The following is a 15973-nucleotide window of genomic DNA, read 5'->3' as shown; positions in this document are numbered from 1 at the left end:
ACTTGCTTCAGATCCTGAATTGGACTCAGATCAAGCACGATGCCAAAGGAGTTCACCGAGGGCAGAGAGATGGAGCCTCTCACCCAGCAGCTCCTGAGCAGGGAGCCCTGGCCATGTGGCCACAGCCAAGCAATGGTGGGCCTGCCACAGTGGGTTGCCCCAGTGGGCCCAGGGTTTACTCCTGTGTCAGAGGCTGGATGGGATAGCCTGGAAGGCTGGCTGTCCCTGGTTTACTCAGAGGCACTGGGCCATGCCGGCGCCAGCCAGCCCTCAGGCTCTGTGTGGCCCTGGGTGCCTCCTGTAGATGGTGACCCAAGCCTCTCTTACTCAGGGCTTGCTCACCTCGTGTGCTCATCATGCTGAGTTCACACTCAGGACCTCGACCTGCCCGCCTTACTGACAGCACCTTTTCTGAATGATGCAGACCAGTGGGAAACAGACTCAACTCTTAGCTCTGTGAGAGTTATGTGCCTTGAAAACATTTATCCTGCAGTTTCATTGATGTGGCAGTGAGGTGTGGCCTGGGTTCAAGCCCCAGCTCTGCTGGGTCCTAACTGTGAACTTGAACTTGGGCAGGTCACTCAACCTCTCTGTGCCTTCCTCATCTCTAGGACTGGAACAGTGGCAATAGCTGCCTCACAGAGTTGTGATTCAAAACTGGTGAATAGAGCTTTGCATGTTATAAGTGCTTTGTAAGTACTCGATTTTTTATTTTTTATATTTTTGGACAGTACTGGGATTGAACCCAGGAGCTTATACATTCTAGGCAGGCACTCTATCACTGAGCTATATAGCCCCAGCCCTTTTTAACTTTTATTTTGAGGTGCTATCGCTAAATTCCTGAGGCTGGCCTTGAACTTGTAATCCTTCTGCCTTAGCTTCCTGGGTTGCTGGGATTATAGGTATGAGCCACCAGCCCCACTCATTGAGTGATTTTAAAGAAAAGATCCTTAAATGCATTCTTAGTGCATTTCACAAGCCCTTCATTTTGCATTTCACTACTGAGCTCTGTCTCTCCTGGAATCCAATCATAATCCTGCCTCACAGGCCTAAGACAGGCTCCAGCAAATCTGCAGAGGAGGCGGCGGCCCCCAGTTCCAGCTGGCGAGGCCAGGATGCAGCCGCCTCACTGCCCCAGCAGGTGTTCAAAGTCTGCAATCTCCAAAGCCCACTTCAAATATGCGTGCTGAGCCACGTGAGTGTGAAGTCACCTGTCACTCTGAAGGCTCAGTTTTGCTCAGTCCATGGTCAGGAGCAGAGATCATGGGGAGTGGGGCATGCTTAACATCCCCCAAACACTGGGGAGCACTGGGCCGGCGGTGTCCCTGTCCCTGCGTCCTGGCCTTCACTCCAAACCTGCTCATCCAGTCACTTGCCCTTTGAGGCAAACAAGACCCAAAACAGCACCAAAGCCTCAGTACTAAGGCCTGGAAACCTGTGACTACACAGAGCCAGCTTTTCCCCATGGGTGACAGTGATGTCATGCCCACCCTCCCTGGCCATGCGGCTCCTGGGAATCAAGCATCCCACATGTCCCTGTGGCCACCCAGGCCAGCTCAGCCAGTAGAGCTTCTCCTGCCACCTGGAGTCCCAATGACAACTAGGAGTTGCTGATGTGAAGTCATTCCAGTAGAGTGACAGTGTCCACTGTGAAACACTGTGACGGGGACTCGCCTCCCCTCTAGTCCAGGCCCCTGGTCAGCCAGAGGCCCCACTGTTTCCTTCAAGGTGCAGGGAAGTGGCACCTGAGACACACCAGGTCTGTCCCTCCTGTGTCTTCTCAGCTGCTGGATCAGAGAGCTGAGCTGGGTTGGGACCTTGCTGGTCCGGGAGGAGGTCTGCAGGTTCTCAGCCCAGGACACTTGATCATGAACAGGATGAATTCGGGCTTGAACCCGGCCTCACCTTCTCTCTCTCTTGTTTTGGACCCACGATAAGAACTCAGAAATATGTTCGGAGATTCTTTTATCCACGCAGACAACTATTTCTTGAATGCCTCTCATGAGCCGGGCAGAGCTGGGGCCCTGGGATCTGGTGGGCTACACCCTCTCTCCTGGGTTTCTGCTGTGGACGGGGATTTTGATGGGTTTTTCCCTCCAGGGCCACACTTTTCCCCCTCTGTGCCCCTCGGTTCTACTCGCCCTCAGGTTGCTTCCCTCCTATGAAGACAGCAGTTTTCTGAGGCAGGTTCCCATACAAGACAAGCAGGAGTAGGTTTGGACGGATTCACAGGAAGCAATTAGGGGCAGTATACACAGAGAGCCATAAAAATATTACTTCTCAGGTTCAGAATTTCACTTCTAGAAATATGTCCCAGGGAAATAACTGTCCCAGGGAAATAACTAGTCACATGGAATAGATTTATATACTAAGACATTCATCAAAATGTTATAATAGGAAATCTCGGAAACAGGCTAAATGTCCATCCTCTGGGAAAGAGTTATGTAATGGCACATACCCATTAGAAGGCAAGACGATGGAGTTCTAAACACCGTGAGGAAATGTGGGACGAGGCACGGTGGCCACACCTGTAATTCCAGTAGGCAGGAGGATGACAAGTTTGAGGCCAGCCTCAGCAACTTAGGCAGATCCTATCTAAGGATAAATTAAAAAAAAAAAAAAAAAAAAAAAAAAAAGAAGTCTAGGGATGTAGCTCCGTGGTATTCCCCAGTACCAAAAAAGGGAAGGAAACACTCTGACATAATGAGAGCATGGCCCAGGGTGGTGGCTTAGTGGTGGAGCACTTGCCCTAAACTTCACCTGCAGTACCACACTCCACCTGCAGGGTGAGGGCCTGGCACAAAAAAAAAAAAAAATTGTATTTTCAATATAATCTTGACTGTTTTAAAATGCATGGGAAAAAGTAAAGAGGAAATGTGAGAAAACATCAAAAGGGATTTCTCCAATGGTGGGAAGCGCTTCTGTTTCTCTGTACTTCCCTGTACTGGATAACATGTGCATATATTGCTTTGTAAATAAGAAAAAAAAGTTCAATTTGAAATTGGAGTGAAGCTGGGTGTGGTGGTTGCACACCTGTAGTCCCAGCTACTTTGGAGGCTGAGGCAGGATTGCTTGATCCCGGGAGTTCAGAGCCAGTCTGAGCAGCATAGTCAGACCTGTCTCTTTAAAAAATAAATAAAATAGGGGCTGGGGATGTGGCTCAAGCGGTAGCGTGCTCGCCTGGCATGCGTGCGGCCCGGGTTCGATCCTCAGCACCACACACAAAACAAAAGATGTTGTGTCTGCTGAGAACTAAAAAATAAATATTAAAAATTCTCTCTCTCTCTCTTAAAAAAAAATAAAAAATAAATAAATAAAATAGGAATTAAAAGGATTTCTGTGTGTGTGCTGGGAATTGAACCCAGGACAGCTTTACTACTCAGCTAAGTCTCCAGTCCTTTTTATTTTTTATTTTGAGACAAGGTCTCACTAAATAGTTTAGAGCCTCACCAAATTACCTCGAACTTGCAATCCTCCTGCCTCAGCCTCCCGAATCACTGGGAATATAGCCGTATGCCACTGCGCCCAGCTCGGGCACAGTCTTTTTTTTTTTTTTTTTTTTTTAAGTATTACTAAATACAATCCTTAACTGGATCCTGGGTCAAAGAAAAAGATCCATCTATAAAGGACACCTTTGGACAATTAGAGAAATCAGAGTGCAGGCTTACACAGGTTGAGCATCCCTTGTCTGAAATGCTTAGAACCAAAAGGGCTTTAGATTTGGAGTGCTCCAGATTCAGGAATATTTGCTTAGACATTGTTGCAGAGGCTCCCTAATCTGAAATTCTGAAATCCAAATGTTCCAAAATCTGAAACATTTGGAGCATCCTGTGGGCACTCAAGAAGTTTTGGTTTTTGGGTGCTTACCCTGACGTAGGTGTGCGAGTGGGGTGAGGGTTCTGCAGGAAACAGGATTGTTCTTTGTAGAGAGGTTTTTCTACCCTCCCTTTCACCTTGCTGACTTCTCCTGGTTCAGGTCTTGGCATAAACATCCCTGTCCCCAAGAAGCTTCTTAGGGAGGGGCACCAGGCTGTCCATAGCTGATTCTCAAATAGCTCAGGAAAAATTATATATATATATATATATATACACACACACATGCATATATTTACATATATAAAATTATATATATGCATACAGAGAACACAAATGTTGCCAAGTTAACAATTGGTGAATCTTGCTGTTTGGGTATATGGTGCTTATTGTCTTATTTCTGCAAACTTTCTGTAGGTTTGAAAACTTTCAAAATGAAAAACTGGGGGAGGAAGACGTATTGGTCCATACTGGATCATTTCCATGCTGGAAATAGAATCCACACAATTAGGCAATTGAATGTGTCTTGTTCTGCAGGCTGGTGGCCCTTATGTGTGGGGGCTGGGGGAGTCTTTGGTGTGATAATCTTAAGAGGAAGAAGCAGGGCTGGGGATGTGGCTCAAGCGGTAGTGCGCTCACCTGGCATGCATGCGCCCCGGGTTCGATCCTCAGCACCACATACAAACAACGATGTTGTGTCCGCCAAAAACTGAAAAATAAATATTAAAAAATTCTCTCTCTCTCTCTCTCTCTCTCTCTCTCTCTCTCTCTCTCTCTCTCTCTCTCTCTCTCAAAAAAAAAAAAAAAAAGAGGAAAAAGCAAATGCCTACACTCCAGGGTCCAGGTTCTTTGCTCCACTGACCCGTGTGGTGGGAGGCCCAGAGTCAGCGTTCTGGGTGCGCTAATTCAGCACTGTTCTGTTCAGGGTCAAAGTTCACCCTGGGCACTTCTGCAGGCAGCTGGCTTGGGTGGCTCTGCTAAATCCAGGTCCTCCTGCACCCCGTGTCCCAGTTGCCATCCCTCTGCCTCTCCCACCATTTCAGGAACCTTGCTTACATCTTATTTTTTCCCTTCTATTTCTCTCCTCTCCTCCTCAACTATTTCCCTGTCAGCATTTAGGTTTAAATAATTAATTCTCCTCTTTACAGCAAAACAAAACCAATGCCCTCTCCATTCACCCCCACCTCTTAGCTCTCTCCTTTTCCCAGCCAGACTTTTATTTAAGCCATCCTCAATACTTTTGCAACCTCCATTTCCTCCAACATGACCACCCTCTTCACTGGCACCCAACCAGGACTCAGCCCCACCTTCCTCCTGTACCCACTTATATTAGTCAGCACAGCCAGGATTGTGTGCAGTAACAAACAAGTCCCATGTTCTGATGGCTTCACACATCTGCATCTTCCAGCCTCTTGGCCATCTTTTAGTTTTTGAAAACTCTGTAGTTTTTTTTGTCTTGGGGCCTTTCCAACATTCTTTCCTACATCCTCCGTTCCACCTTGCAAACTTGTACTCACCCTTTGGATCTCAGCATAAATATTGCTGCCCCAAGGATGTTTTCTCAAACCCCAGATGACACAGTACCCATCTCACACTCCTGTGGCTCACTGGCCTTCCTTCTTGACACTTGGCTCACTTGACTGTCCACTGTCTTCCCTTCCAGCACCTTTATAAGAACAGAAGTGTCTGTGTCACTCAGTGCTGTGGGGATGGTACCTGTACCCTGGATGCCTACCTTAACTCCACATTAGAATCACTTGACTCACTTGAGTACCAGGCCCCACCCTGTGAGCTGAATCCAGATCCCTGGGCCAGAGCCAGACATCAATAGATATACAGTATTTCTATTGCAATGCACAAGCTTGCATTTTGGGTGATACTCAGTAGCTTTTTCTAATTGTTAAAAATCATTTTTTTCATGTTTTGGTACTGGAGATTTCATCAAGGGGTGCTTTGCCACTGAGCCACATCTCCAGCCCTTTTTATTTTATTTTGAATCAGGATTTTGCTAAGGCGCTTAGGGCCTCTCTGAGTTGCTAAGGCTGGCTTTGAACTTGTGATCCTCCTGCCTCAGCTTCCCGAGTTGCTGGGATTACAGGTGTGCACCACTGCACCTGTCCTCAGTAGCTTATTTTGAATGAATAAATGAACCCCTGCAAAATCAATCTCCCCAAATAGATAGGATGGTGAGGACATTTTCCTAGATAACAATATATTATTTCATGAAATGGTCTGTTTCATTTAAACCAAGATCTGTTATACATCTCACATGGGGCAGCCCAGTGCCTGGGGACGGTGTGGCCATTCCCATTATACAGATAAGGAAAAGTGACTTCAGGTGAGGGGGACCCACATATGCAGTCTAGGATTTCAGAGAATGTGTTAACTTTTCAATTGCAAGTAACAGAAGCCCAAGAAACTGGTTTTGCACACAATTTCACTCTTGCTCTTAGATCTGAAAAATTCAGGAATAGATATCAGGTACACCTGGATGCAGTCACTCAAATGATGTCACCAAGAACCTGGAAGGGCCATTCCTTGGCTGTGCTTGCCTCTGAGTCATCTTCCCCGGGCAATGGTAAAAATGGCCACCCTGGGCTCGTGACCTGGGTTATACACAAAAAGCTCAATAATTGTTAGCTCCAACATAAAGCCAAAGCCAAACCCCATTGTTCTTTAAATCGTGAGCTAGACCTTCCTTTTCTTCCTTGTTATTTTCCCCACCTGCAGTCCGGTCCCCTAAGTCCCATGTATCGGGTGTCCTGGTGATTTCTTCTCCATTACCCACAACGTGCACATTTATCTAAAATGCCAGGATTACCTGGCCTTTGTTTTGCTGTTAACTGAGCCCAAGGCACAGGCTTTGGGAGCTTGTCATGGACGTCCAGCCTTGCCACCTCCACCCTCTGACAGGCTGAGTCTGGCACTCTGCATTCCTGGAGAAGTTTCTGGGCCTCAACACCAAGCCAGCTCTGAGGAGGGGTGCATAAGCCCCAACATGCTTTCATTCTGGTCCTCTAGAATATTTTATGTTGTTACTGAAAACTAAGGAGGGGTCCTCAGAGAACAGACTGTGTCCATCTCAGGACAGGCTTCAGAGGTTAGGGTCGTAGCCTTGCATCATAAATAAGGACAGTGGGACTCAGGGTGGTCAAGTCACTTGCCCACGTCACACAGCCAGTACAATAAGAGCCAGAATTTGGCCAGGTACAGTGACACACGCCTGTATTTCAAGGCCAACCTCAGCAACTTGGCAAGACCCTGTCTCAAAATGAAAAATAAAAAGGGCTAGGGTTGTAGCTCAGGGGTAGAGTACCCCTGGGTTCAATCCCCACCCCACCCCCCAAAAAAGCAAACCAACAAACTCAGAATTTGAGCCCAGATCTTTCAGCTCTAGACCCTAGGGTTTTTTTTTTTCCATCACCAAGGCCACTGTAAATCAATTCCCAAGATTAGAGTCTTCTACCCGCGACTCCTGCTTCTCATCCTCTAAAAGAGGTGGACTGCTCTGAAATTCCACTGGCCTGGGCTCACTCCACACTCACTTATTTTTGCTTTGTCACTGCTGCCCTGTCCCTGCCAGTAGCCCAGGAAGTAGGTCGTAGCTGCAGGGGCCACACGCGCTGGCTGCTGCCTCTGTGTCCAGGGCCAAGCGGGGCCTGACCCAGCCGGGAGCACAGCCACCAGCAGGCTCTGATCATCTTTCACATCCTGGCCCCAGGAAGCTATTGCCAACCTTCATATTCTGAGCTTTACTTTCTGGAATTCTCTGTCTCCCGGGCTGCTGTATGAGGTAGTGTTTGGAGAAAGGAGCATTGAACAAGACCAGGGCACCTGGTGGTCTCGGGAAAAGTCCATCTTTATTTTCTTGCAGACCTGTGGCTGATGGAGCTGGCTGGTCATTGAAGGGGCCCACTCTATCACCAGGTGACACCTTACAGGACAGTGGTGTCTCCACTTGACAACTAGAGCTAACCTTTGTTTTAGCAGCCCCCCATTTTTATAGGACTAAATTAGTTTCAGAAATAATCATGGAATGAAGTGATTTTAACAGGGGCCAGAAAAGAAATTCAGATAATAAAATGTTTCTCTTATTGAACTCTCATATCATTGCACCAAGATTTTCTAAAATAAAATTTAAATATTATAATACAAAAAAGGAAAAGGGCTGGGGACATAGCTTATTGGTAGAGCACTTGCCTAGCATGAGCAAGGCCTTGGGTTCCATCCCCAGCCCCTCAAGAAATAAAGAAAGCAAGAATAAAAGAAAATAACATGATTGTTTATTAAGTACTTTTTCTATCTACTTGAGTTTTCATCTTTTGGTTGCAGTCTTATATAAAATGATATTTTATGTAAATCATTGTTTCATTACTAATAGGTGAATTTTAATAAAAATGAGATAGCTGCAGAGGTTTCTACAGTTTATCAACTACTGAACCATACCACTGATACACTCTTTTGTTCTTAATTCTTTTTTTTTTCCGTGCATAGCTACTTCCTGATTAATTATTCAAGCAATAAAATTCATAATTTAAAAAAATCCATTTCAGACTGGCGTGATGGTACCCTCCTGGAATTCTAGTGACTCCGAGACTGAGGCAGGAGGATGTCCTTAAACTAGGCCAGTCTGAAGAACTGAGACCTGTGTCTCAAAAGAAAATCTGCAAAGGGCTGAGGAGGTAGCGCAGTGGCGGAGCACTTGCTTGGTTTGTGCAAGGTTCTGGATTCAGTCCGTAGGACTGGGGAAAAAAATTATTTTGTTGTACAAGTTGATCAAATGGCGTCGGCCATTTGGTTGAACCTGTGTCCAGTGGGCTCCTGTCACTACACTTTTCTTGCTGTGCGCCACCTGCTAGCTAGAGATGGGCCAGCACAGGTGCAGGCAGACACTGGGGCATGTTCCCAGGTGGATGCAGAGTCAGCACTTCTTGGAGACACCCAGAACTGGAACTGCGGGAGCACCTCTGACCCCAGCAGGAGCCAGCTTCTCTCTCCCTTCCCCGACCCTCAGCTGGGAGATTCAGCACCCCTACCCCCACCATCACTGGCACTGAACCCGGGGGCTCGTGTGTGCTGGGCAGCTGCTCTGCCACTGAGCTACATCCTCAGGCCTTTTATTTTTTATTTGAGGCAGAGTCTCCCTGAGTTGCCCAGGCTGCCCTTGAACTTGCTGTCCTTCTGCCTCAGCCTGCCGGTGGCTGGGGTGACAGGCGCCTGGCTGACTGCACAGGCCTCTGTCACATCCTCTTTCCTTACCAGACTGAAGGTGGGCGGGACTTGAGGCCAGTTGGAGCTTTTCTCCTCTTAGGAGGACCTCCAGTCCCACTGGGCTTAACAGCCATGGTTAATAACCGGGGAAGGCCAGGGGAGCTTCTGTGTAGGTAACCACGTGAGGGAGGGAGGTTCGCTCTTCTGTGGCTGGACAGACACGCTCCAGCCTTCCTGGACAGACTCTCTGGGGAGGGCTGCTGTCTCCAAAAGCCCCTCACTGGAATTTGAAAAGCCATGGTGGAGGGCTCTGCTGTCTTGACAGCTGAGGCTGCGCTGGGATTTGTGCCTCCCAAGAGGCCTTCCCAGCCCTCCAAGGGACCGGGCTGGGCTGCCGTCTCCTCCTCCATCCCCACCCCCACTATCCTGTCCTCTCTTCCACTCCTCCTTGGCTCTGCTTCTCAAAGGCTTTGTGCACTTTTCTAAGGAGGAAGTTCTGGCCTGGGCCCCTTAATTATGTAACTCGCCGCTGCTCCTGGTCCAAGGATCACTCTGAACAGTGGTCAGGGGTGGGCACACCGCCAGGGCCACTTCACTTACCATCCCCACGCCCTCGGGCGGCACAGGAATTTGGACCCTGCAAGAATTAGCAGCTCTGTCACTGACCACAGAGCCCACTTCAGGATAGCTGTTCTTCCTTTGTTAATTTCCAGGGCACGGGACTGGTCAGTGGCTGCTAGGGGTCCTTGAGGAACTGTCCCCATGATGCTGTGCAGGACTTCAGCTGGCTCCTGGCCTCAGGTCATTCTGATCTGAGCTCCTCCCAGATGTCCTCTGTTTCAACTGTCACCTCCTTGACCAGTGGTGTCCCTTTGCCCTTTGATGTCCCCCTTGCCTCACAATGGCCTTGCACTGCCTCTCTCCAGCCCGGGGGTGTGTGGGGGGGTGGTATTGTTCCCACTAGCCTGCCCTCCCTTCAAGTGTTAAGTTCAAGTTCACCTCACCAGCCTTACCAGTCTTCCAGAGCTCCATCTCCTTGCGCCCCTACGGTCGGTCCATCTCTAGCACCTATTCACACGTAGCTCACAGATTCTGGGCGCCTGGGGTTCAGGCTAGTTGTTCCTCACTCTCTTCTTGAACTCTTTCTCTCTTTGTGTCCCCTCCCAACCAGACCCCAGAGGGCAGGGAATCTGTCTTCCATCCCTCTGTCCAGCCTGGTGTCCTGCACGTAGTAGGTAGCATTCCATGAATTGAGTTGACCAGGGGGTCACTTTGTTCTGAAATGACCCCTGTGTCACTCACTATTTGCATATGTGCCTCTGTGGCCAGACGGAATATGTCCACAGGCAGGGGCCAAGTCTGTTCCTTTGTCTGGGTCCCTGGTGGGGTTGGTACATGCCTTCCTCAGAGTACCTGCTCCCTGTCCTGGTCAACAAGGTCTCCCTAGCCACTCAGCCAGAGCTGGGCCAAATGGCTGCTACTCACACAGTCCTCTCCCCTTGTGGCCTCCTCCTGCCCCCAGCTGTCCTGGAATTGCCTGTAGGATGGGAGGGCACATGCACACATTGTGCTCCGGGCACACACAACATCAATAATGCATTTTGTGCATAGAAAGCAGCTATAAACTTTATTTATTATCCTGCTGACATGTCTGAATCGGTCCCCAAATCCACCTCCAAATGTGTTGCAAGCGGCCATCCCATCACTTCGGAGCCTGCTTTTCTCTGTCCATTAATAATAGATGCCTCCTACACCCCGAGCTTGGCAGCTTTTATTTAAAGTGATCTTCACAGAAGGGACTAATGGTTGGGCCCGAGTGTGTGCCCTCTTAAGCACAAGCATTGCTCTTAATGAACTGGGTCCCTGAGAGCAGGAAAGGCCCCCTCTGCTGCCTTGACTGCCCCTCCAGCACTCTCTCCCGTGCCAGGTCTATCCAGGTGAGTCCCTGGCCATCTTGCCCCACCTGGGACCCATATAATCTGTGGTTCAGAGTGAGGAGGAGCCCTCTTCCGGTGTGCAAATGTGCAGCCACCGATACAGAGCATGTCTGAGGGGCCGACTCCGCACCCGAGTGCCCTCCTCCCTCCAGCACTCGCAGCCTGTGTCCTCGCCCCTCTGTGCCCACTGGCGAGGCCATGGAAGGACAAGTGGGCCCTGCAGGGCGTGGAGAGAAAAGGGGGCTGTCATTGTGGGCCCTCCATGAACACAACCAGACAGCAGGCACTGGGGGCTTTGGGGTCCTTTAGCTTGAGCATGAAGAAAGGAAGCCCCCACTGAGAAATGCAAAGTGCTCTGGGGACCAAGGAGCCAGGTTCTGAGCCTGGCTCTGCACTGCACCTGCTGAGGCCAAAGGCCTCTTAGAGATGTTCAGAGCCGTCGGCTGCCCCGGGCTCTGGCAGTGTCTACCAGGCTAGAGGGCAGCCTTGGGGAGACCAAGAGCGCCCAGTGGCCCAAAATCTGACACAGTGCCTGCCACACGGCAGATGCACCACCCAAGTCCTTTTCTTTCCCTCTATCTCTCAAAATTCAAGTTGTCATTGAAGCGCTAGTCCACATGCACTGAACAGAGTCTTCTATTTGCTGCTGTAGCAAATCACCACAAGTTTAGTGACTTAACCCAGCTCAAATATATCATCTGACAGTTCTGGAGGTCAGAAATCCAGAGGCCCACACTGGCCAAGGCCAGGGCATTGGCGAGGCTGCGTTCCTCACTAGGGGGTCCAGGGCAGAACTGGCTCTCTGGCCCTTTCCAGTATTAAAGGTCGCTGTACTCCTGGGCCTGTGACCCCTTCTATCTTCAAAGCCAGCTACAACCGTCACTCTTTCTCACGGGGACCCGCTCTGAACCACTTCCACCCTCGTGCAGGTTTGAAGCCCCTCATCACCACATTGGACCACCCTGTCACCCAGGGTGAGCTCCCTGTCCTAGTCGGCTGGTGAGCACCTAATTCCACCCGCAGCCCAACTCCTCCTGCCATGCCAAGCAGCACGTTCACAGTTCTGGGGATTCGGCCAGGGACTTCTAAGAGGCCACTGTCCTGCCTGCTACCTTACATGCAAGTGCTTGTGTTTGCTTCTTAGAGGACTGAATGATTAAAGCAAGGTCTGGAAGAAGAAGGAGAAGTAGCCACCTTAGGATATAAATTTGGATCTGGCAATATCCTTGCTCTGAGGGTCTGATCAGATTTTCCTAATCAGCTCATTTTGTAGCTCTGTCGAAGCATCTCACCTCATTTTTCTACTTTTTCACCTAGAACAAGCCTTTGGAGCACGGGGCTTGAGGGATCGAGACATCCTGTGTCCCTTGGATGGTGCTTATTAATCAACATTTTGTGGCTCCCAGGAAAAATGACTGTGTTCTTTAATGGTAACAGGTTTTTACAAAGAGGTTTCTAATTTGCTCATTTTTGTTTTAATTCTGGGGATCAAACCCACACCCCCAGCCCTTTTTACTTTGAGACAGTCTCACTAAGTTGTCCAGGCTGGCCTTGAACTTGTGATCCTCCTACCTAAACCTCCCAAGGACCTAGGATTACAGGAGCGCACCCCAGCACCTGGCTCCTCTGCTCATTCTTTTCTGTTGAGGAATTGAAGTGTGAGTGGCACGTCCTTGGCAGATAATCATGTGATGAGACTTCACCCTGAACCTTTGAAGACCAAGGCACAGAGCAGGAACCCATGCCCCAAATGTCCCTGGACCACATCTAAGGAGAGCCCTATATTTTGTGCCTGGCCTGCATGAGCAGGGGTCTCTCTTGACCTAACATGTTCCCTCTGTGCACATTCCACATTATGGGATTCTGTTTTTCTTCTGGGGAGAGATGTGACTCAGTTCACTTTATCATATTTTTGTCACCATTCTGTGGCTGGAAGGAATCAGATCATTTTCTTCTATTTGAAAGCACAGTTGCAATGTCCTAGAATTGTGCTGGGGCCCCAAAGAGAAGAGAGAGTAGTAAAAATCTATTGAAAGGGACAAAGGCAGGCAGTAGCTTGGAGTGGCTACAAGCTTTCTGTTTTTATGGCATAGAGGTTGTATTTTCTAAGAAAATAGAAGGTCATTTTACCTGCAGTATCACGCCCGTGGTTCAGATGCTGTGGGACACAGTGGTTTTCAGCCTTCCTCTGGGTCTCCTCAGTATGGGAGATGTTTCCTCCTGACTTAGATTTGAATTCCGATTTTACTTTTGACTAGCTTTGTGACCTTAGGCAAGTCACTTCATCTCTCTGTTCTAGTGACCTCATATGTGACTTCGGGATTCAGGACACAATCTCTGCCTCCATCCCACAACTCCAGCAAATATTCTCTCCAGTGCGTATCAGGGTTTAGCTATCTTTCCAGGAGCTGGAGTGGCCCATGCAAGAGAAGGCTTCTGGAAGCAGGGGCTGCTTTGATAAAGCCTGAGCTTGCACGGCAGCATACACGAAGGCCTGGAAATGAGAGAGAATAGCGCACACGACCCCCACACATGGCACTAACAAGGTGTGGAGTGTCATTTCATTCTTGAATTGATTCTTTCATTCATCCACTCACAAAGTGCCCTCTCCACACCAAGCACTCAGGGCGCCAGGCAGAGTCAGTTCGCACCAGTACTCCCCATCAAGGTGCTCACCTCTGGTGGCGGCCAGTGGGAACGATCAATGGGAGCCTGATGTGATGGGCACAAGAGTAAAGATCAAGCCGGGTGCAGTGGCGCATCCCTGTAATCCCAGCGCCTCAGGAGGCTGAGGCAGGAGTATCGCAAGTTCAAAGCCAGCCTCAGCAAAAGCAAGGTGCAAGACAACTCAGTGAGATCTGTCTCTAAATAAAAACAAAATAGGGCTGGGGATGTGGCTCAGTGGCTGAGTGCCCCTGAGTTCAATCCCTGGTACCCCTCCCCCCCAAAAAAAGTATAAAGACCAGCCAGGAGTCGAGTGCAGGAGGGAAGCAGGAGGCCATGGAGGTCAAGAATTCCTGGCCAGGTCTCTGGATTCTTTCCAACCTGAGCCTCCAGAGGAGGCAGGATCAGGCTGACGTGGTATACATGGGGATGTCTTCTGAAATGAGCATGTAGTGGTATTTCCCAGACACCTGAAGTGTGCACCTGAGCTTCCTCTGCACTCTATGAGCCCTGGAAGGGTGACACAGAGGAGGCCCGTGGCAAAGAGGTGCCCTGCTGAAACAGACCTCCCCACAGGCCTCAGACACAGGCCTTCCCTGCGATCATGTTTTGTTTTGCTTTGTATTGGTTGGTTGGTTTTTGCAGTCTGGGGATTGGACCCAGGGTGCTCTATCCCTGAGCTAAATCCCAGCCCTTTTTATTTTTTATTTGGAGGCAGGGACTCAAAAAAAAAATAGTTATCAAGGGTTTCACTAAGTTGCTGAGACTAGCCTTGAACTTGCCATCCTCCTGCCTCAGCCTCATGAGTTGCTGGGATCACAGGCTTGCACTGCTATGCCTGGCCCCCGTGCTGTGTTTTAACAGGTTAACCCAGGACTTGACACTGTGTACCTCCCCTGCAGAGATGTCCTCTCCCGCCAGTCCAGGAGAGCACATCACCTGGGAAGGCGCCCTTTGGCCAGGAGCTTTTCCCAGTGCCCCTCTGCTCCCTGGTGCACCACAGCCCCACATGCCACCTCATCCCTGTCCTCCCTGATTCCCACCCAGGGCCCATGTCCTCCAGAAGAGCTTCTAGGTTTGTACAAGCCACAAGAATCCACCTTTGTGGTTGTTTTAAGGCAGACAAACTCTCCCCAGAGATTGATTTGAGCCAAAGCCAGATTGGCAAGCTGAGAAATTTGTGTAGACGCGATTCCCTGGAGAGCTTGCTGCAGGACCGGAGGCTGGAAGCTGAGACCCGTCTGAGCTGTCCTGAAGGCCAGGTGGGATCTGCAGCTCCTGCCCAGATTAGAGGGACATCTGAATTTTTAGATTTAGTTACAGAAAAGAAATGCAATGCTGAGCCTCCTTTTCAATTATTGAAGGCCACATGCACTGGGATGATCGTTTCCAGACCATAAAATTCCCCATCGAGTTACCATTCAGTGGTTTTAGTATTGTTGCCTGATTGGGGTAGTAACTCCTGTGACACCTGGAAGACCCAGAATCCTCTCAGACATGAGGGTGGGGACAAAGGCTGGGTCACAGTCTGCATTCCTTGTCTCCCTCTTGATGAGTGTCAGGCTTCCAGCGCGTGCACACAGGGGCGCACGCGCACTCCCACCCCAAGAGAGGTGTCTGTCATTTTTCCAGGTAGAATTCCATTGCCTACTTCCTCTGACTCTCTTGCCAGCTTTTTCTACGGGGTGCTTATTGCTTTTCACCAGGTTGTATGTATAGTACGTGTTTAAAACTGAGATGAAAACAGAGACGTGACCAGCGAAAGCCGCGGTGGCTCACACCTTCCCGAGGCCGGGAGGAGGGTCAGCCGGGTCTCCTTTAGGGACCTGAGTCTGCGCACTGACATCGATGCGTTAGTTTCTCGTTTATAAAGAGTCCCTTCTGCACGTTTTTACCACCACTGTTTTCTCTGGCCGACGCAGGGGCCCTCCAGGCCGGTGCGCGCCTTTCCCGGGTCCCTCTCACAAGCGGTTGCCTTCACACAGGGTGCACCAGGACAGGGTTTTGGCCCCGTCCCCAGGCCGTCACGGGACCAGGGGATGATCTCACAGGGTCTGCCATCTGCCCTGCCTGGCCGGAGGCTGCGCTGGGAGGGCCAAGGGGGTACCACGTGTCCCGGGTATTTTCAACAAGAGCCTTAGCTGTGGAGCCCCGGTCTGGGTTTTGCGTCCGGTGCTGCTTCCCGGGGCTCCCAATCCTAGAACCGTCCTCAGGCCCCCTCCCAGTGCAGCGGGGGCAGAGCAGTAGTAGAAGGCAAAGCCAGGCAAAGCCAGCCACGGGACCGGGTTCCACTGGGGAGTCCTGACCCCGGGGACTGTTTCAGTCCTAAAATCCGAACAGAGCACAGA

At 49.9% G+C, this 15973-nt stretch overlaps 1 protein-coding gene and 1 long non-coding RNA gene across 18 annotated transcripts in view; one reads left to right on the top strand and one right to left on the bottom strand.

Moving 5' to 3' along the window:
* Positions 1 to 15973, top strand: part of Mapt (microtubule associated protein tau) — a 95224-nt gene that overhangs the window by 22465 nt on the left and 56786 nt on the right. The gene's annotated exons all lie outside the window — the stretch shown is intronic.
* LOC144376019 (uncharacterized) lies at positions 1815 to 13893 on the bottom strand. Its single transcript, XR_013436013.1, has 3 exons — positions 13092 to 13893; positions 4453 to 4522; positions 1815 to 2595 (listed from the first exon to the last, which is right to left on the bottom strand). It is a non-coding gene; the product is annotated as an uncharacterized LOC144376019 (long non-coding RNA).

Source organism: Ictidomys tridecemlineatus, chromosome 3 (genome assembly GCF_052094955.1).
Source record: "Ictidomys tridecemlineatus isolate mIctTri1 chromosome 3, mIctTri1.hap1, whole genome shotgun sequence".
NCBI lineage: Eukaryota > Metazoa > Chordata > Mammalia > Rodentia > Sciuridae > Ictidomys > Ictidomys tridecemlineatus.
Note: the sequence above shows the minus strand (reverse complement) of the source record. Positions and strands in the feature narration are given on the sequence as shown.